The following is a 23,812-nucleotide window of genomic DNA, read 5'->3' as shown; positions in this document are numbered from 1 at the left end:
TTTATTTAGTGAACTTTTCAAATATATCAACTCAAATGTAATACTATTTATTCATAAATAATTAAATCATACTTGAATTAAAATATACAATTATAACTAACATTCTTATTAAATAACATCATAAATGACACCTATAAAACTATCATTTAAAGCCAGAGTTAGATAACTACCACTGAAGAACAAAGACCCAAACAATTTTTCTTTAGTTTACAAAGTTGTATAATAGTTCAAAGTGGAAAAGGAGCCTCATTTCATTCTTGCATGCACTAAGATTTGAGGTGTATTAGGCATTGTGAATTAAAAAGTCTTTGGTCTTATAGTTATCTTACCTATTCTTGAATTTGCTTATTGTGCTTCATCTCATGATTGATTTATACTAATCACTTGAATGACAACATTTTGTTCATAGAAAAAACTTCCAAATCATGTATAGAACTTGAGAGAACATTAGAGCTATGCAACTAAACCCGTTATATGCAGTGAGCACCTGACTAAGGATAAACAGTACAGCTACTGGGGAAGTGACTATTGTTGGTGCCCTTGATGATGCTAATCATCACACTCCTTATGAGGCTCACAAATTCTATTTAAGATCAATATGTGGGCCTAGAGCTATATTAAGGTTCAACAGTTAACATGGGACATGCAGAAAAGATGACAATTTAGGGGATGGTGTTCCAATTCCTTCATGTTGATTTATGCCAAGGAAATTACTACTTCTGCACATTTTCTCTGTGTTTGGGAGAGTGTTTCACTGGTATATTGTTTAATTAGGTGTTCCTGTGGTTGAACCTAATTTCTTTGCACTATTCTGGGCACAGCACATACATTTTATAAGCATGGAAAAGGTTAATCTTCTTAGCATTTTCCAGTTCAAAAATAAAACAAACAATGTCTGAAGGAATTGCCTGGTCACATGCTGCCTCTTACCTGTGCTTCACACAGTACCATCTGACCTCCCCTCCCCAGACTCACACTGTTACCCAGGCAAAGTCATCTGATCCACCCCCTCCCCAGACTCACACTGTTACCCAGGCAGAGTCATCTGATCTACCCCCTCCCCAGACTCACAGTTACCAAGGCTTTTGTCTTCTAACTGTCACATTGTTTTTCTTTGTAATTCCAGTGTTCTAGCTTCACCACTTCCAGTCTCTTCCCTATAGCATGATTCTGGAGATGGAACTGTACTATGTAGACATTTGGAAGACACTGAAATAAAGCTCACTTTGAGAAATGCAGGTTGTGGGAGATGTATTTATCCTCCAGTCTCTGGAACGCTTAACTTTTTCTGATGACATACTTTTTATAACTTTCTCTTAACAATAGTTATTTCTTTGACTGCATTAACATGGAATTTGCTAACATCATTATCTTATATTATTTTTCATGAAAGCCTTTAATTACTATTGTTGTCTAGGTTTGTTGACTGTTTTCTTCCATATCTTCATAGAACATGTTCTATTTTTACCCTCAAATATACTTTTGAATCAATTCCAGCAGTATGTGACCTCAATACAGGACCAATATCATAAAGGCCAACTGAGAATGGGTGGAATCTACCAAAATCATGAGTCAGAGCCAACACTCTGCACTTTCTTTTCTGTATCATTGTTTAAGTGAGAAATAACATCAAGTTGAGTGGATATGGAGGAATGGAGGATTTGGGAAGAACTAGGCATGGGAAAATAAGATTCAAATATATAAATATTTTTCAATAAAGAAAAATTAGATCTAATCTTCAAATAATTATATTTTCCCTACTCTATATAGAACAATAGTCATATATATGTGGTGTAGGAGGGTCTTCTGTTCATGTGTTGCTTTCATTGATTAATGAATAAAGAAATTGCTTTGGGCCTGATAGGGAAGAACTTAGGTAGGTAGAAAGGACAGAACTGAATGCTGGGAGGAAGAAAGTAGAGTCAGGGAGAAGCCATGGATTCTCTGCCTGGGGTGGACACTGGTTAGAATCTCTGGTAAGCAGCCATGTGGCGATACACAGATTATTGGAGATGGGTTAAACTAATATGTAAGAGTTAGCCAATAAGAAGATAGCGCTAATGAGCCAGGCAGTGATTTAATTAATACAGTCTCTGTGTGGTTATTTCGGGTGTAAGCTAGTCGGGTGGTCGGGACAAACAAGTTGCCTGTCCTTGTAACATGTTTGTTCCTATAGCATATCAATGACAAAATTTTGTACCATGATCATAAATACAGTTTTGCTGAAAAATATTTTATAAATGTTTTCTTTTCCAAATATATAGTCAAAATATGATACCTACATTTTTATGTGCATGTATCTTTCTAGCTTTCATTGAAAATGTATGTCACTAAAAGAAGAGTATGTGAACTGCTCTGCACTTTGTGTTAAATATCCGAATACTTTCTCTCTCAAACACTGATGCAGTGGACAGATTTGGATGTTGGTTTTGGCTCACGGTTTGGTAAACTTCATCCTTGCCCAATTGGCCTTCATGATTTGGATCCTGTAATGAGGCTCCAGACCTTGTTGGAAATGTCAAAGCTGCTTTTTCCATATATAAAATAAGAAGCACCTTAGTTTCTTCTAAGTGAGAAACAGAACTGAGGCTTTCACCGAATTGCGGGATTTGTAATGTCCCTTGATGTTGCATTTGCAGCATTCCAATAAAATATACTATTATATAGAAAATATATTCTCAAATCTCAAACAAATTTTTTAAAGGGTAAAGTGGATGGAGCTGAATTAGAAATTGAGTCAAACAAATGAAGCTGCCTTCTGCAGTTGACCCTTCCTCTCGAGCTTGCCTGACACACAGCCCTTTTCCTACTTTCTTGGGTGTCAGTCAGAATATTCATGCTCTTACATTTCTAATAAGATGAACAGAATTTGAAATTTGGTATCAGTTGCAAATCTAGCATCCTTTTAAAAACTGATCCAATAATATCATGATCTAATGATAGTTATAAATATATTTATTGTTGGTTCATAAATTCTCATTATAAGTATATATCTAAATAAACACATGCACCATATTTATATATAAAACTGTAGTGCTAATTATAATCAGTATTAATAATAAAAACCTGGAGTCAGATATTAGGGAGTAAAAGCTGAAAGGTTAGAGAAGAGCAGTAGTCAGCCATTAGTTTTACGTCTACAAAATCCACAAATTGAATGGGGTATCCTGTCGCTACAATTTCTCAGACTGAATGAATGCCTTGAGCTCCTGACTCCTGCTTTATATTCCTTTCTCTGCCCAGCCAATTAATTTCCTTTCTGTCTCCATCTTTTTAATATTGAGATTAAAGGTCTGTGACTTCATAGTGTTTGGATTAAAGGTGCAAGTCACCACAGCTTGGTTCTGTTTTTCTTTGTGACTGAATCAATCTAGGTACCCAGGATGGCCTTGAACTCACAGAGATCCTTCTGCCTCTGCCTCCCAAGTGCTGGGATCAAAGTTGTGTGCCTCCAATGCCTGGCCTCGATGCCTAACTAGTGGTTTTTTGCACAATCTGGTCTTCAGACAAGCTTTACTTGTTATAGCACAAACAAAATATCACAATAACAAGTATTAAATATACATACACACTAATTTTCTTAAAAAGAATTCATCAAAATGAAAGTCACTGATCAAATAAAACTAGAAAATACAAGAATAATCATGATTTTTAAAAAATAGGAAGGATATTGAAAATATTTTTGAAACAAACTAAAATATAAACACAATGACGTTTATTCCCAATAAATAACTTCTAGAATAACCTAGCACAAAATATATTGCAAAATAAAACATTTACTATTAGATATTGTTTCATATTCTTTATAACCTCACTGTAAATAATTGATGCACTTTTAAATTATGAAGATAATTTTCAAGTATGCAATGAAAACACCAAATTCTAAGAGGAAAGAAGTGTTTCTGCAATCTACTTTTAACTAGTTTCCTTATTCTTTGTCTCAGTGCTCTTTTAGCCTTTGAAAGTCAAAGAGCTTTCCCAAAATTCCATCTTGAAACCATAAGAAACCGTGTTCTTTGGATCGATGTCTATTATTTCACATATCATATACATATATTAGAAACCACAGAATGGAGGCATGTTTCCCTTCTGCAGCCCAACAGTTGTTGCAAATCTAGAGTTATTAGTAGTTAATGCGATGGGTGGGTCTATCTTTGGAATATGAGCCAATCTCACATTTCTTCTAGCAACAGCACCAGTCAGGGTGAAATTAAAAGCACCTGAATTAATCTGGCTCATTCTATTCAGCTTCTTCATCTTCTTCATTTTCTATAGAACTCAAAATATTATCAATATTGGCTAAGAATTATTGCTGAACCATTTACTCGGTTGAACGTATTTCAAAGATAACTGTTTCAAATGACTTCATTCCTTTTTAGGAAATTGTGAGTTCCAGAGAGGGAGTTCAGTAGTTAAGGATTGCAAACTCGAGAAAAGAGTTTAAAATGCGATGTTTCTGCACCATTCTTTCTGTACTATATCCACTTTATAAGTCTATTAATAGATAAGACATTTGTGAATGACAGATAAACATGCAACTGAATAATCCTATCAATGCTAAAGATACCAAGAAAATCTGTTCTGTATGTCCCTGAGTTTGGATTTCTGGGCTTCCTATAGCATAAACTTTAAATACATGTGAAATGAAAACCCAAGTCATATAAAAATTACTGAAATTACAATGAGTTTTCCTGTTTAAACCATGGAGTGACCCTGAAGACACACAAGTCATTTACCCAGATGTGGGAAGAGAGCTGACTTGACAGGCCTGTTGCTGTGCTCTATCAGGCCAAGTTCACTGCTCCCCTGTACCTTGTAGCCAAGCACTAGTCATGGCAAGATACTAGGACAGGCACCTAGCATCATTCCACAGCCCTGCCCTTCGGAAGGCACTATCATGGCTTCCTAACAACTTAGCTGCTATAATAGTTCCTGTCTATTCAACTGTTTCACTTGACCTTTGTCAAGGATCTAACAAATATCTATGCAATTATCTTAACTCCTTTATTACCTACAGAGATTAGCACCCTGGTTAAATTATACCTATACCATTTTCTGTTACTTCTCCCTTTAAATATTTTAATATAAATTCATATAGCTAGCCTTGGAATCTTTACCTAATATTCATTTGCTCTGTGTCTGATATTGAATTTTTATATCTGAATTCCTTTAGATATGAGTAGGATTTTACAAATTAAGAAGGAACAGAGAACTTTGAAAAGATCCTTCAAATACACTGAATATATTCTCATCAAATCTAATAAAACACTTCATTTCCTATACAAAGAGAAACAAAAAATCCCATAAATAAGAAATTTAATGCTTAAAATTATCAATATATTCCTCTTTACTATTTTTATTTGTTTGCATTTAAATAGCTTTGGCTTGTTTGAATTTTTTTTTCAGATAGATACTTATTTTCTATTCCAGACTAGCCTAAGACTGATAATCCTCCTATCTCCTCTGGAGATTACAAACATGAGCTGCACTGACTGCCTAAAAAGTCACAAATTTACAAATTTATTTTGAGAAATTTTAACATTCACAAGTACAATGCAATATGATTATATCTACACCATACTACAATTCTCTAAATTCCCTTCAAAATGACCCCCAACATACACTGAATTTCATCTCTCTGTCTGTATCTCTTTCTCTCTCTAGTAATATACTAAGTCCATAACTTCATGTTAAGACCTTATTGCTGAATGAGCCCTACACTTTTGCTAAAGGACATAGGGAAATCGATCTGATTTCTACATGAAAATTTCATCTATACTAACTATATTTCACGGTGCCATAGGTAACATGCAGGCCGCCATGGGAGATGAGACATCAGTGGTCTTACCTAGTGTTGCACTCTACACTCTATACAACTTCCCAGGAGAAATGTGCCTATTGTTTCAATGGTGACAAGGCTGCTATGGGATAACCCACCCTCTCCACTTTATAATTAATCTGTAAAGTAAAATGTAGGAAACATGTCAGTAGCCACATCCTCTAAGAGAATTGCCCTCACTTTTCCAGTAACTGTCCACTGGCAATAGTTACCCCAGTAAGGGACATGGCATGGAATACCCCCACTCCAATGTTACTCAAATTAGATTTGCTTTATCTTATAGAGGTCTTGTGCAGGTAACCACAGCACTCTGAGCTCATAGCTGTGATAGCCTTGACTTGTACAGAAGACAGTATTGCCATAGCAAGTCTCCTCAGTCTGAAGCTCCTACACTCTTCCTGCTTCCTCTTCCACAGTGTTCACAGAGTCTCGGCTTTAGCAGTCCTGAGCCCCAGCCTCTAGCAGTTCTGGGATCAAAAGAGAGCCAGAGTTGGCAGACGAACCACTCTACTTTTCAAACACCATTAGGGTAAATCTATCATCTTCTATCTCTGTTCTCCATTTCTTTTGTTACCTCTGTCCAGATGTAGCCTTTTTCTGTATCTCTAGATGTTTTCCTTCTATTTTTTGCATACAGCTTATATATTATAGCAAAATTTTAAAGCAGTACAAAAATTATAATGTATTGCATTCCATTTTCAAGTGAATGATTCCAATGAATAAAGGTAAAAAGCAACATGTTTACAACATGTTCTCCATATCCCTTACATGATTAAACATTTTGCATATTACAGGTGACAAACAAGTTATACCACGAACCCACAGGTATTCATATCTAAGCAACTGGGTATAGATTAACAGAGTGTAAGCAAGTAAGATATTTTTCTCAGACAGTTCCTTCGTTGGCAGGTGTCATTTTCAGTTGAAGAAAGGATTGATCACTTTATTATTTATCTCAAAAGGTAATATTATAAAAAATGTAAAGGGATCACAAATTTAAGCTTTTATAAATGACAATCAATCAGTCAACTCTAATTGAAATCCTCAAGGTGCACATTTTTTTGCCAACAGTTTTTTTATATCAGGAAGCTGAGGGAAGAAATAGGTACAAGGAATTAATCATTGCTTGATCACCAATCCATCTTAACAAGGAAGGTACTTCAGTAATCAATACCCATATGGTCATTGTTTTTGTTCTCTGACCACAATAAAATTTTTGCTCAGCTATTAAAAGTATTCCTTCTTAAATTATTTTCCAAGATTTTCTACCTCAAAGCCATTAACAAAAACATCTTAACCTAACCTTAAGTCATTATTTAAAGTTTTATTTTAGCTCTGATGTACACTGAAACCTGGGAATGTATCTCCCAAAATTAAGATTAAAAGAAGTTGTGATAGCTGGGCTTCTGAAATTTGATTCTTTTTCTTAATCATTACCCTAATTCACAGTCTATGTGGCTCCTCTAGAGAAACTATTTGTCTGACATTTCCTTGTTTTATTTTCTATCCTCTTCAGTCCCTGCTTTATCAGGGTTGGGGGCTACACCATATGTTGCTTTTATCCAAGTTTTCCCACTATGCTAACTTTTATCACATATATTTATTAAAGACCCTCAAATATCAAATTTCTATGTAAACTAACACTATTATTGTATAAAACTATTTCTTCAGCTAAACAATACAACTTCTAGAGGAAATCATTTTCATAATAATCCACAAGTAAAATTCCAAGTAGAAAAAGATATTTCCATGAGACAATCATATTACACTAAAGGCAGTGGGTATCTCCCTGTTCCCATTCACACCATGCCACACTTCAGAGAAAATGTCAGCAGCAATCACACAAAGGCATAGCAGTATCAACAGACATTCTGGAGCCAAAACCTTTGGAGTCTTGCCTATTGGGGATTCATCAATTAGTGCCTTGGACGCTTTGGACTGTTCCTCTGAAGTCAATTGCCATCTCCTGCTCCTCTGAAATGGCTCCCCACACTTGGGACTTGGCAAAACTGGGGTGGGGTGTTGACTGTGTTTCCTGTCCCCCTGCTACATGGGGCATCATTTACTGTCTGAGGTTTTTATCCTGTCTAGTTCCCCAGCCATTTAGTCACAGACAAATCATGCAGAGCTCTACATTAACTATAAACTGATTGACCCATTAGCTCAGGCTTTTTATTAACTCTTATAACTTATATTAGCCCATTATTCTTATCTATGCTAGGAACATGTGGCTTGGTACCTTTTTCAGCGAGGCAGTCACATCTTGCTTCTTCTGTGGCTGGGTCACACTGCATCCTCTTTCCAAAATTCTCCTGTTCTCATTGATTCACCTCTACATTCTGCCTGGTTGTCCCGCCAATACTTCCTGCCTGACTACTGGCCAATCAGCATTTATTTAAAATATTATTGACAGAATACAGACAACTGTCCCATACTATTTCCCCCTATTTTTTTTAAATAAAAAGAACTCTGAATCTAATATTCTTTGTTTAGCTTTTCTCCTGACCATTACCCATAACAACTTGTCCTACATTCTAAACAAAGGAGAATATCCCTAATCCATTTTGGGAATGTGGTCATAATTTTCCAGGCTACTTCCTGCTGGTTGGGTGATGGAGGAATGTTAATTGTCTATGTGTTACTTTTATTGGTTAATAAAGAAACTGCCTTGGCCTTTTTGATAGGCCAGCCCTTAGGTGGGTGGAGTAGACAGAACAGAATTGTGGGAGAAAGAAAGCAGAGGCAGGCAGTCGCCATGACTCTCTTCACCGAGACAGTTGCAGGTTAGAATCCTCCTGGTAAGCCACCACCTCGTGGTGTTACACAGATTATTAGAAATGGGTTAGATCAATATGTAAGAGTTAGCTTATAAGAGGCTACAGACAATGGGCCAAGCAATGTTTAAAAGAATACAGTTTCCGTGTAATTATTTCGGATAAAGCTAGCTGGGTGGCCGGAGGGAATGCAGCCTGCGGCTCCTAGTACAGTTGGGGGTGCTGATAATCTTATGGGGACCTAAAGAAAATTTAGAATTATGATCAGTTCCTGACTGGAGTATCCTTTTGAGGCTTGATCATCTCAGGCAGCATCTTGAATCTGTTCTGTATGTAGAACTTTGACATCTAGACCATCTGTTCCTACCAGAGATTTTTCAGGTAGTCCTCCTCGATCAAACCTGATTTTTCTTAACTCAGAAAGAATCCAGAGCCTCTCATTTCCTGTGGAAACAAAAGCAAAACCTCTTCTCCAAAGTAACAAATCTTTTAACTTCAATTTTTCTTTAATTTTTATTTTTAATTTTTGGCTTTTTGAGACAGGTTCTCTGTGTATCTTTGGCTGTCCTGGAACTCCCTCTGTAGACCAGGCTGTCCTTGAACTCACAGAGATCCACCTCTGCCTCCCAAGGGTGGATTAAAGGTGTATGCCACCATATTTTGAGGTCTGTCTGCCTCTGTATCTCAAGTGTTGGGATTAAAGGCATGTGCCACCACACCCAACTACTCTCTTTCTTTTTTATTTTAAGAACATTAACATTTTTCTTTTCTCTCCCAAGCCTGCATATATTTTTATCACATTGTGAACTATTTAGAGGTTTTCTTCATCTTTGATTGTCTCTTTACTTTGTATCTCTCTTTTTCTGACCACATGAGTCTTTAATTTGCTAAGCAATATGGAGAGGATTAAAGCCATGGCTTGACAGCTGGATCCATCCCATCCCTTAGCTTTCTGAGATTCCAGGCTCATGGCAAAGGTATGGGCTATAGCCATGTTTATTGACACAACTCTATGGCATTTCAAGGTCCCTGCCAGCAAGCAACATGAATCAGGCTGCTCACAAACCACACTCAAATACTTTGTAGCCAGACTTCCTACCTGAAAGATTCAGAGTTTGTGCTGCTAGGATGACTGGTGTGGCTGGTTTTGTTTTGTTTGTTATGGCTGAAAACCAAAAAGTATGCAGTCAGCTTTTCACCAACACCATTTAAGTGTTTCTTGTCAGGACCTCTTAAAAGAGCTGCAAGGTTTTGCAGTTAAACTGAGTCAGGAAGCCTCTCTTAAATGAAAGAGCTTGCCTCTAGCAAGCAGAGCCCACCTGAGAGAGTGCTGCTATCAATAAGCTGTGCTTAACTCTACTATTTTATTTATAGAATTAGTTCCCAAGCTCTGTAAGGCTTTATGTGGATGCAGTCATTCACACATTGGGTAGCTCTGTCTCTCAAGTGTTGGGATTAAAGGCATGTGCCACCACAGTGGTGTGTTGATGAACATTCTTCATTTAGGTCTGAGAACTCAGTCTCAGATTCTCAGCACTTTGACCATAAATACTCTGTCATTGACTACAACACACTGAAAAAAAAGGTGTTTACTTGATCAACCTTGAAAAATGTCTATGAGTTTATTTAGAAGGTAATTTGACAGTTTGGCCAATTATCAAAGTAACAATATTAATCCAACTCAAGGAAATATATTTCAGTAGTAAGAATGCAACTTATTCTGTAGCGAAGGCCTCAAATCGAATCAGAGAGCAGTGGGTCACCCTGTCACTCTATTGTCAGATGGCTGCTCCTCTGACATGGCACTAACACTTAGAAAAACTTTTCTTCACTACAGGTATTGAGTACAAACAGCTTTTTGATTAATGGTGAAATTTCATGTCCACTTCCCTTCTCAGTACTGGGATTTTGCTGTTTTGAACCTGTAGAGATCTTGTGCATATTCTCATAGTCTCTTTGAGTTCATACTTTTATCAGGCCTGTTGTGTATAGATGATGCTCTTTCCTGAATGTTGCCCACTACCTTTGGCTCTATCTTTCTGCTTCCCCTTCCTCATACACTCCTTGAGGTGGGGGGGGATTGATAAAGACATCTTAGTTAGTACTGCACACTCAAGTCCTTACTTTCTGCACACTCTCCAATTTTCACTATGTATTAATTACTGTCTACTGCAAAACATTTCTCCTGTGTGTTGAGTAACACTCTAATCTACAAGTGTAGCGATATTTCATTAGGAGTCATTTTATTGCTATGTGCCTTTAGTAAAATAATAGTAGTAGACTTTCTCTTAAGGCCCGTGACCTATCTCACCTCAGTTTTTTCACTCTGTGAATGTATGTATGGATTCCACCTCCTATAGAATGCTTAAATCATTGTTTTTTTAAAAAATGGCTGATTGCTACCTTAATATTTATGTCTCTATTGCACCAGTATATTCTACAGTCAAGTCTCTATTGTAGGTTTGTAGTTGTATGATATTCGTCTCTGCTGCATGCAAAGTAGCTTCCAGTGTCATGAATATTTGTCATCAGGAGTGAAGCTTATTGGTGTGCACCAACCCAACAATATCTGATCACATAAGCTAATTATATCTTAAGTAAAGTGCCTTATCAGATTATAAAATGCAACTAATACTCTTGGAACTAGCCTATGATGCAGATATTGTGTTTGATGAGAAGTTGAGATTTCTTATATCTCAATGATCTCCCTAGTCATGGGTAATTGTCTAAGTTTATCACACATAGTTTCTCTCCACTTGATACAACCTTAGGTCCAATCAAACAGCTGTTGGTGATTAAGATGTCAAATATATATGGATGTGTTAAATTTGTAATTAGTGTAATTTACTTAAGAAACCATATCTAGTCTTGGCAATAGTGGCACATAACTTTAGTCCCACTGTTTGAAAGGCAGGCAGATACCTGAATTCAAGGACAACCCGGTTCACAGAGTGAGTCACAGGACAGCCAGAACTATATATAGAAAACCTTTCTCAAAAAAGAAAAAAAGAAAGAAAAAGAAAGAAAGAAGGAAAGAAAGCAGAAGAAGGAAAAAGAGGAAATGAAAAGAAAGAAGGAAATTTATAGAAAAAAAAGAAAGAAAAGAACCATATTTGTTTAAACATGAAGAAAAACTATGGGAAAAGGAACATACCAACAAGTTTCTCAGACAGTCTACCATAGAAACTGTTATGTAATAAAGATAGTATAGAATGTCCTTTATACTAAATTCTGATATTGGAATTGCCTTTGGGGTTGCTGGCTTCTGGCTGCTGGCATGGTGGCTATGTCATTGGTTTTTCAGCAAAACTATGCCTTTTGCTATGATTGTAACCGAAACCAGTGAACTAACAGCACATGCTTCAAAAGCATACCTCATTGCTGAATTCTGAAACGGTCTACACTTGCAAGGTTTAGATTAACTGAAGCTCTGTTTCTGGTTGCATTGTTTTTCCAAAATACATTTTTAATAATGACAAATGTGCTATCAATCAACGTCTTTACAATTGATAAATCTCTGCAGTTATGTTCAAACACCTGCAGTATTTGGTTTTAAACTGAACTCTGGGCCAAGCACAGCACTTCTGGCAATCTTCTCCGTACTCATATCACCTCTCAAGATTTGAAACATATATCAGATACTGGACTTTTACCATAAAGTTATATTGACTTTGTCTTTCTTGGTGTGTTACACTGAATCTACTCTTCCTAAAACTTAGGTCAATAGGATACAGAATCAAATTGAAATTAAACAAACAAAACAACCCACAGTAACTCAGTCTTCACAATTCTTAATAATGTAAAAGAAGCCAAAGCAAAAATGCATCAATATTGTATGCATATCTGATCAAACACTGTTGTAAAGGAAGACTGTTTTCCCTTAGGGTCACGCATGCAGCTAAGTGAATGTGTCATTCTGCAATCAAATTTATATACTCTTTAGAATACAAAGTCAATTTTACTGACAATGACAGTGCACTGATTTTTCTTCTACAAAATCTGGATGTCATGTTGAAATAATCAAAGATTCATTCATTTTTTATGTATTTGAATCTAACATTTTAGTAGTCTTTATCTTTTAAAAGCAAGTCTTTAAACTCTAAAAATAAATATGCCATTAGAGTAATACATATTTTATTTGTTATGATTTGAAAAAGGAAGATTTCCAGCTTCTTAAAAAGGAAATACTGGTGAATGCATTTAATCCCAGCACTTGGGCGTCAGGGCCAGATGGAATCTGAGAGTTTGATAGCCAATCTATAACCTGCCCTGCAGAGTGATTTCCAGTGTCAGGAAAAAAAGAAAACAAAAGTGACTGGTAACTTCAATTCTAGAACCTTACTTTGTTACTTCGAGAAAATACCTACTTAAAGATTGTGTAAGCAAGAGAGGCAAAATGTGCATTGAGCATCAGCAGATAAACTGAAAACAAATTTTAGAACTTCAGTAAGGTTGAAGTTATTGTAGCTAAGGATTCTGACGACTAATATGTACAAGTTAAACAGAGGTCACATAAGAATAGAAATGAATATGAGGATGGGATTGAGTCAAAGTTATCCATGTCCAAGATAATAAATTGAAGCTCATTTGTTCCACAGGAGTATCAAAAGATCCAGTTCACATATTTAAGATGGCATTGTGACTAATTGGATTGCGTGTTTATGTTAGACCCCATTACTTATTTGCACATTGGCCAGTATTATGAGTCATAACAGTTCTCATCTAAAAACAAAATAATATATTCCATTTTGAACAGGTTGAATTCAGTTAAAGTTTAGGGCTATCACAGAACTAACATCAGTGTAAATCTGTTTACTTTTGTAGAATTCAAGATCATGTCTTTATATGGTTCAAAGAAGCCAAATTGTAATGTAGTCCATCTGGATTTCTTGAAAATCAACAACTGTAAACTCACAGGCATTTATTAATGGAAAATAGGGTACAGGGTGTTGGTTCAAATTCAGTTGAAATCCATAAAGACTCCCTAATCCAATATTTACAGTACCCAAAGCCAATGGCGTACAGAGTATTTCATCTGGTCTCACAAACTTCTGCTAATGGACTTTCAAAGGACACATCACAGAAACAGACTTCACAATTAATTTATAATTTTTTTCTTAAGGGTATCATGTTAGTGGAGTTTAATATAAGACTTTATCAATGTAATTAAAAAATTAACATCTTGAAGACTGTTAAATAAAACAATTGTATTTCATTTTTATCCATTTGGATAACATATTACAATAATATTATCCCATAAGAAATAAGGTAGACAACACTGTAGACAAGCCTAAGCAAACCATATGAAAAAGTTCTTATTTTTAAAGAACAGTTTATATTTCTTTTTCTCTTTATTCTTTTTTTTGAGACAGAGTTTCTATATGTAGCCTGTAGCCTCTGCTGTCCTGGAACTTGCTCTGTAAACAAGACTGAACTTGAACTTAGAGATCCCCCTGTTTCTGCCTCCAGGGTTCTGATGTAAAAGGCTTGTACCACTTGGATAATAGTTGATATTTCTGTAACTACAAGATTATGTAGATTTCATTTTACTACAGTAGAAATAACTGTGCAAATATTCTAATTAAATATTAAATATTATGATTATTGTCATAAATCACTTGCTGTGTGGAAATGTTCATCTCTACAGAATAGAGAATAGAAACTGCTTATTACTGTAGTCTTAACATTATTTAAGCAGTGTCATTAAAAAATTAAACATCTGTGTTTATACACCCATATCTATCTGTCATTTATTTAATATTCTCTCATCATATGGTATGTATTCCCTTATATATGGTTATTAGCCAATAAGTAAATGATAACCAAACCGTAATCTGTAGACAATGAGAAGTTAGGTATAGAGGAAAAGACTGAAGGGGAACACATGGCTCTCCCTGGGAGAGAAAATAGAGGAGATTTTATGGGTGGACTAGGGGACTTGGGGACTGGAATTGGAGGATACAGTGGGGAGAGGGAAGGCATGTTGGGGGAGACAGCAAGAATTGAGGGATATTTTGAGGTGGGGTATTGGTGCAGCAGAATTATTCTGTCAATCATGTATTTTAATGAAATGCTGATTGGCCAGGCAGGAAGTATAGGTGGGTCAATCAGACAGGAAGAAGAGGCGGGGCGATGAGAACAGGAATATTCTGGGAAGCAGGAAGCTCCCTCTGCCATTCCTGCCCAGATCACCGAAGCAGCAACATGTGAGTTGATAGCTGGAAAAGGTACCAAGCCATATGGCTAACATAGATCAGAATAATGGGTTAATATAAGCTATAAGAGTTAACAAGAAGCCTGAGCTAATGGGCCAATCAGTTTATAATCTTATGGAGTCCTGTGTGTGATTTCTTTGGGGCTTGCCGGCTGTGGGATACTGTGTGGGACAGATACCCCAACAAGATGGCCCCTCATGTTACAGGGTATGGCAACCTAATAGAGTGGAAACTTCTTAAAATATATAAAGGTGATCCTAATGAAGTCTCCAAATAATGGGGAAGACAGAGTTCCAACTGGCTATCTTGTTCACCAAATGAAGCTTCCAGTATCAGGAATGGATTACATTCAATTAAGTTGTTGGTCAAAGCTATCCTATGGAAATCCCCAAACTTCCTTGGCCAAAACAAAAGGTAGCTCTTCACAAACAGATAGGAGGCCCCACCGCTAAAGACAATATGCATACCATCACTGAAAATGGAGAGGTAGAGGTGGTGCTTACATACAAAATCCACCCCTATATTCTAGTGTCTGCAGCTGAGAAGATACACTGCAGCGTTCAAGAGAGAAACACACATCAAATCAGCTACAAAACCTTGAATCTACAGCGCTGTCTGGCTGAGGAACATGCTAGAGCAAATGTGGCACAGGGTTTGTGGGAGGAGCCAATCAAGGTCTGATTTGCCTTGGGGCCCAATCCACGAGATGGAACCCATGTCCAACGATGCTTGGGTGACTAAAAACCAGAGATGGATATCCAAGAGGCCTAGGGCAGAACTAAATACTACTAATCATTAAAAATCAAAGGATTAAAGTGACTCCTAACGGCCGTCTGCTGTACTCATCTATCAATGCCTCACTAGACTGTCGTCAGAGAGATTTCCTCCGGCAGCAGATGGGAATCAATGCAGAGACAAAAAGCCAGATATGGGAGGTCTTCAGCAAATCCCTCCTCTTACAGCTCAGGGAATGGGGAATGCCACTGAAGAAGTGGAAGGAGTACAAAGGCCAGAGGGGGTGGAGAAAACCAGGCAAAGGAAGCCCTCTAAATCAGCTAAGAAAGCTCACCTACCTCAGAGACTGGGGCAGCAGGCACAGGAACTGCATAAGTCTGTACCAGATCGTCTACATATGTTATGTATTTCAGTTTAGTGTTTATATGGAAGTGAGTGAATGAGTGAGCTTCTGAATTTTGTGCCTGCCCTCTCACTCCTTTCCAATGTTGGTTTGCCTTGTCCAACTCCAATGTGATGGGTTTGTTTTATCTTATTATATTTTATCTGTTAGGTTTTGTTGTTATCACGTAGATGCCTATTCCTTTCTAATTGAGACAGAAAGGGTACATCTGGATTGGAGGGACTGCAGGAGGAATTTGGAGGAGTATAAGGAGGGAGATCTGTAATCAGGATATATTGCATTAGAAAAAAATCTATTTTCGATACAAGGAGAAAAATAGGAAAGGAGGAAACGGTATACAACAGTTTCATCCGACATAAGCTCTACATAATTGTATAACCAGTTTCTCTCTTGATAATCAAGAAATCCACTACCAGATATTTATTGAATGTGGTTGTTGAATATGAAAAACTAGCACAAATGAGAAAATAGAAATTAATGCAACTATTTCAAAATTTTATTTCCCACTTAGTGATGTAAGTTAACAAGAACAAAATTCTATAGGAAAATGAACAATAAGGGAATATTTGTATATTGGAAATTACAAGTAAGTTGAGTAAAAATGTGATTTGAGAAATCAAAGGTAGAAGAGCATTTTCTACACTATGGAGATGCAGTAACATGCAACAATATGCATTAGTTTGAGAATAACTTCACTGCTTTTAGAACGTTAGAGTTTAAAGGAATCCCTAATCTCCTGTCATTCAGTCTTAAGAATAAGAAAGCAGGTAACTGGCCAAAGCACGCTGATTGCTAATGATTTCACTTGTACATGAATATGTGTCATGAATTTTATATACTGCTACTCTATTTCAACAGAAATCACTTCAGTTTTATTAGTTCTCATTTAAAACAAAGTGAGTATAACTAGAAAATTAAAGATTGCTAATGAGAAGGCTTAAAAAATTAATGTTATAATGACTGTTAAGCTAAGAGGGGATCTGTTGTGTCTCCTAACTTTTTGTTTCTTACAAGAGACTGTTCTTCTGAAACTTTATATTGTCTATTATAATTTTTTGGCTTGTGATAACCCAAAGACTTCTGTAAAGAACACAAGGGTCTGCACCATTTTCAGTGGAATAATTCAAACCCTGAGTACATCAGAATTCCAAGCACAGGAGCACTGACATGCATTGTTGGTTGTATATGATGAGTTGCAGCCTTGCTTACAATATCACTTTCCAGATCTGGTTCTTTTTCCCTGATGAAGAAAGATGTCTATTTATATGAAAGTTTTAATGCTTCAAGCAATTGTATATACTATACAATCCATACTAACATTGAATAAGTAAATTCATTAGACAATCCAGAAAATAAAATTTATTAAATAAAACATTATTAATTCAGTTAATCTTTCATTAAAGGGCACACAAAAACTGATGCTTTCAAAACAACATGATATGAATAAGAACTAAAACACTCTTTAAGTACAGAAAGCAATTAATCCTAAAGAGGGGCAGAAAAAATTTCTGAGAACATATCTATATAGTTTTCATATTTTAATGCAGAGTTGAAGCTTGATAAATATAAAAATTTTATCAAATGAATATAATTTGTAAGTTTCAAAATTGAGTTAATCATTTAAATAATAAACAAATTATTTCCTTGCAAAATTGTATTTCCTCCTTCTTCCTTCTTCCTTGCTCTCTATAATCAAAGCAATACAATGCCGTATAATCCAGTAGAATGCATTCCTTTCAATAATATTTTAGAAGACTGATTCTATATATATAGACTAAACATTGATTTTACTTTTATATAGCAAAATGTAGTTTATTAAACATTGTGCTAATGAGATAAAACTATCATCTCAAATTAGATTCAATATAAATCTCCACTTATCAGGGGTTCAAAATTAACCTGAACCAATGAATACTTCATTGCAGATAGTTTAGATTTCCTAAAATGTTACAGCGTTCAGTGGCACTAAATTAAGAGGGAATGGTTTCTCTTAGTATGCTATCTATTTCTTCCTAATATTCTGTTGTGCTTTATCTATCCAGATAAGAAATCAACATTCCTCAAGACCCAGAAATACCACTTTTGGGTCTGTACCCCTCAAAAAATGCTCAATTGTACCACAAGGACATGTGCCCAACTATGTTCATAACAGCATTTTTTGTCACAGCCATAAGCTAGAAACAATCTAAATTCCCTTCGGCCAAAGAATGGGCACAGAAAATGTGATACTTTTACACAATGGAGTACTACACAGCAGAAAAAAATGACATCTTGAAATTTTCAGGTAAATGGATGGATCTAGAAAACATCATTTTGAGTGAGGTAACCCTGACCAAGAAAGACAGTTACCATATGAATTCACTCATAAGTGGCTTTTAGACATAAAGCAAAGAAAACCAGCCTACAATTCACAATCCCAGAGAATCCAAACAACAATGAGGACCCTAAGAGAGGCATACAGGGATCTAATCTACATGTGAAGTAGAAAAAGATAAGATCTTCTGAGTAAATTAAGAGCATGAGGAACATGGGAGAGGGTAGACGGGGAGAGGAAAGTAAGGGAGGGGAGTGGAGAAAAATATATAACTCAATAAAATCAATAAAAATTAAAAAAGGAATCAAATCAAATTCTATATTTACAATTTGCCAATAATAAGGAAAAATAATGAATCATGTCCTCCTTTATTTTAGAAAGTTGATTCAAATTATTATAAATTCTCTTGGACTAAGAAGCAAGCTGATAATTTTATATCAAATTTGGCATCTTTCTATAGCTTAAAAATAATTTTGGACTTTCAGAGCCCACCCAGAGTTTTTATTTGTTTTGAGAGCAAAGGGTTCTTTTTTTTTCCCAATGAAGAATCCAAGATAGCTAAGGTCTAATAAATTCCCACAGTGGGGAAAAAAACCTCTCTAATGAAAGAGGAAAGTGGACTTTTAGGATCAATTATTATTAAACGTTTAAAGTTGAATTAGCTAATACATAAAAATCAGAGCTACAGTCTAAGGAGTGAAATAGAATAAAGTTCAGAGAGTAAATGTGACCGCTTGATAGAATTTCTGAGAGGCAAAAGTTCACCATTTCCAGAGTAGACTTTGTGAAATATGAGACTTTGAAACAATTTCTCAAATGAGTGTGGCTGAGTCAAGTCAAGGAAAGTGTAGAGGAGGGAAACTACTGTACGTGTGTGTAGGTCCAGACAAGTGTGCCAACTGCACAATTACTTTTTACCTCACCATAGATGGACTTCTTGGTTGTGACTCTCAAAGCTCAGGAAAATGATGAGAAAGGTTACAGGCAGCTGAAACAGGACATACAAGGGAAAATTTTTCTTGTATATTGTATTCAAAGGTAGCCTAGGTTTCCATTTTCTTAAATAACATGTATTTCCATTGGTGTCTCTACTACATATACCGGCTTTTTGGGATCCTATTCTCTTTGGATGTAAACCTTGCTCAACCTAGATGTATGTAGTAGGGAGGGCCTTGGACTTTCCAGGGGCCCAGGTGCATTGACCTCTCTTAGGATTGGAGGGGGTGGAGAGGGAGCGTCTCTGGAGGGAGTGAGAGGGAAGTGGGAGAAGGAGAGGAAGTGGAAATTTGGATTAGCATTTTTAAGCATTGTAATAATAATAATAATGATAATAATAATACATTTATTTCTTTATCACATTTTCATATAAGTGTGCTTTTGTCATCAAAAACCTCTCTAATTACCTTTTCTGTCTCTTTTTAAAGATGAAGATAGCCAGGAAAAAGATAAAGGGAACACTACTGAGAAATCTGATTCTGTTTGTTTTTCATTTTAATAGAATAAAACAATGCTAACATTTATGTATGACTTTTCAAAGATTTAACCACCCCCTTTTGGATATATAAACAAAAGTACCAATTATTTTTGTTTAAGATTAATCGCCACCAGGAGGCAAAAAAAAACAACCTGACATATTTAATTGGGATATTAGTAGCTTACCTTGACTGCTATACAACTTGAGGAAAAATATTTTCCCTTACTTTCATGAATCACCTTCACATCTGGCTATAAATTTTTTATTAGACAATTTGGGTAAAACAAAAGCTTTTCCTCGTTATTTTATTATAATTAGCAGCAACTTTGGAAGCCCATCTGATAGTCTAGAAGTTTTTCTTCTTATTATACTTCATTTTGAAGTAGATAAGATTTCAAAAATTAAAAACTAATTATTAATATTAGTTATACATTACATAACACTCTACTTTATTTGAGTGAAAAAACATAATAAGAAGTTGTATTTCAAAAAGGTTATTAAAAAATTTCTGTCTAGCAAAGAGAAGTAGCCAACTCTGCCTTTGTGGAATGTGTGCCGAAGCGGGGCATTGAGGTGGTGTACATGACTGAGCCTACTCATGAGTAGTGTGTGCAGCAGCTAGAGTTTGATGGAAAGAGCCCTGATCTCAGTGACTAAGGATGGCCTAGAACTACCAGAGGATGAGGAAGAAAAGAAGAAAACGGAGGAGGGCAAGGCAAAGTTTGAGAATCTCTGCAAGCTGATGAAGGAGATTTTGCATAAGAAATCTGAGAAGGTGACAAATCTCCACTAGGTTTGTGTCTTTACCCTGCTCCATTGTGACAAGCACCAATGGCTGGACATCCAACATGGAGAGGATCATGAAGGCCTAGGCACTTCGAAACAACTCTACGATGGGTTACATGAAGGTCAAATAGCATCTAGAGAGCAACCATGACCATCCCATTGTTGAGACCTGAGGCAGAAGGCTGAGGAAGACAAGAATGACGAAGCTGCTAAGGACACGGCGGTGCTGCTGTTTGCAACCGCTCTGGTTTCTCACTTGGGGATCCCCAGTTTCACTCCAAACGCATCTACCGCATGATCAAACGAGGCCTGGGCATTGATGAAAGTGAAGTGACAGCAGAGGAGCCCAGTGCTGCTGTTCCTGATGAGATCCCCCACTTGAGGGTGATGAGGATGACTCCTGTATGATGGAAGAAGTAAATTAGAGACCCCTTGGGAAGACCATGTCCTCTGTATAGATTCCCTGTGCTCCCACAGCAGCCTTGACTGGGCCTGATCTAAATGGCTCTCTACTCATGCTAGAGGATCTCTTATTCTGTCCTTGTGCCTTAAGGAAGGAAAATCCCCTCTCACAGAATTGCAGGGTTGAGTATTGCATATTGTGGGGTTTTTGTTTATTTGTTTTATTTTGTTCTGATATTAAAAGTATGCAAAATAAAAAGATGCAGTTTTATACAAAAATAATATTTCCATCTAACTAACAAGATGATGTTTTTCTAAATGATGCAAATTAGATACGGGCAAGCTTCTTATAAAAGAAATATGTGCTGATTTAGAGAGATATTTATTAAGTGACATAATAAATGAATATATATGGTTATGAAATCTTTAATATCTCTGAATAGATCTCTTAGGATGTGATATCAGAAAAGCCAAGATTGCCATAGTAAAAGAGAACACACTCTAGCTAAAGTCTACAATGCATTGAACACTTATTAGAAACAGAGTTCAGAGAGGAGTTCCTAGGAAGCTAAGCTATTGAACATTTGAGGGAGTGGTTGTTAAATCACACCCTTGTGAGTGTTAAAATTCCTTCTCATTCTAAAGCTTCCCATAATTCTGTGATTCTGTAATTTAGCCTACAAAATCTGTCTCCAAAGAAAATCACAGCTTCCATTCAAGAATACCACAACACTGTGCTTCTGTCTTTTGGGTGGACCATTATTTATTTTTATAGCTTTCTTTGGATGGTCCCATACAGGAGGGGCAGATACACAAATATTTTTCTTCTATTATCAGTTCTTATATTTTGCAAGCTTGGAATTCACCGCATTGGAAATCACTGGCTTTACCCTGACTACAGTAAATTTATCTTGGACTGAGATTGATAAATAAAATAAGGTACTGCAAAGAAGAAATTTCCAATCTTTCGAAAACTTTACTTTTTCCTTTGCTTTTCAGACATTCTCACAAACCATGATCAAAAGTGGTTTCTTTCTTTCTTTTATGTATCAAAGAGGTCATCAAAGTCTTTATTCTTTTGTTCTAGATTTCACATTTTGAAGATACAGTTAAATTCAAAGGAAAGTTTACAGAACAAAGTATGTGGCATCTGCTCTAATGAGTAGTTCATTAATTTTTCAAATCAAAGGAGCATAGTCAATTTACAAAATCATAAAGTTTGGAAGTAATATTTAAAAGTATAATTAACATTTGAATTATCCTTCATAATTCCTATTCATGAACAAAAAAGTACAAAAAAACCACTAAGGATTGGAAAAAATTGTGTGTATGAAAATATACATTATATCAATATGTTATAGGTGTAGTTACAGGTATATAACTAGGTATAGGTATAGATACATAGATTATAGTTGGAATATACCAAAAATACTATATAGATTTGGAGACAGAAAATGCATATATATGCTATTTTATATATTATAATATACAAATACATGTATTTTTTTTAGTGTGGATTTCCAATGAGTAAATTAAACCGCATAGATTGCTAGTAAAATGTAGTACTCCACAGGCTTGAAATAATTTTATGAATAAGCATTTATAAAGCCTAAAAATTGAATGAGTAATATTTGCCATAAAATCAGTGATGTTCTCATATTGAGGTCACTTTATTTTAAAACTGGAAAATATTTCAAGTATGTTTAAGAAAATATCTAAATAAATTGCTTTCATATTTCACATTATGGCAGGAAACATAGCAACAAATACATTTTTCTAGAGGACTCTCACTTATTTTATTTATATTGATATTTTACAATCATTTGGGAAAATCATTAATAAATACATAAATAAGAGAAAACAATCCCATGATATGGTAACAACTGTTACATACTCTATTGCTGAGTTAACATTATTGAACATTTCTATGCACATTTGACAATTTTTCAACAAACTTTCCTCTATGTAATGGCTTGTGCATTTTTATTTTTAATAGCAAAAATATTTAAATAACCTAAATGCATCTTTTTCCCAGTTTCTTTTCCTTGTTTAATCCTTTCCCATGTACCTCTTCTCAGGATCTCATATTCAAACTCTTTCACTTTAATTGTTAAATATGTATGTCCACACACACACCCTATATAACATGCACAGTCCATTCTATGTTACTTGTTTGTATATTTTCTGGGCTCATTATTTGATACTGCATAACCAACTAGTGTGCTCGTACCAGAGGGAGATTATTTCTCCTGCTATCAGATTTCTTGGTTGTCTGTAATTCTTTGTCTAAGCTTGAAGTTTTATGAGCTTCTCTTTTTTCTACATAAGCATGTTCCTTGGTTTTGTCCTTGGTTAGGTCATGTTTAGGCGGCCATGTTGGTGAGAGTCTATGAATGTAGCTTCTTTGACATTTCTAGGAGACTAAATCTCACAAGCTTCTTGCTTTTCTGACTCCGACAGTCTTTTCCCTTACTCCTTCAGCAATGACCGCTGAGCCTTAGTTACATGAACTGTGTTGTAGATGTGCCAGTTGGGACTGTACTTCTCAAATGTGTGTATTTTACTATTTGATGCAGAAATCTTTGTGTAAAAAACAACTTGTGAAAGTTTTGAACGCTACATCATAAAAATTTACTTGAAAGTATTAATTGTGGTCAGTCTTAGTTTAGTTAATTATTTCATTTGAATAAGACCACATTAACTTACAACCCTAAAAATGTTTTAGAAATATCATTACACTGTTTCCTCCTAGGACACACAAATACACAATTTTAACATCCAGAAATGATAATTTTGCACATCTTGGAGCCATACTGAAGCCTTATTCTGGTGGCAGGGGTCCAGGATTCCTTCACTATGTAAAACTTGCA

At 35.7% G+C, this 23,812-nt stretch overlaps 1 pseudogene; it reads left to right on the top strand.

Moving 5' to 3' along the window:
- The window catches only part of LOC146889331 (heat shock protein HSP 90-beta pseudogene), a 55,035-nt pseudogene extending 34,070 nt beyond the window's left edge, over nt 1-20,965 (top strand).
- The last annotated feature ends 2,847 nt before the right edge of the window (nt 20,966-23,812 follow it).

The sequence above is a fragment of the Myodes glareolus genome, chromosome 27 (genome assembly GCF_982192425.1).
Source record: "Myodes glareolus chromosome 27, mMyoGla1.1, whole genome shotgun sequence".
Classification (NCBI taxonomy): Eukaryota; Metazoa; Chordata; class Mammalia; order Rodentia; family Cricetidae; genus Myodes; species Myodes glareolus.
The sequence above is the reverse complement of the archived record's forward strand: the minus strand, read 5'-3'. Positions and strand labels throughout refer to the sequence as shown.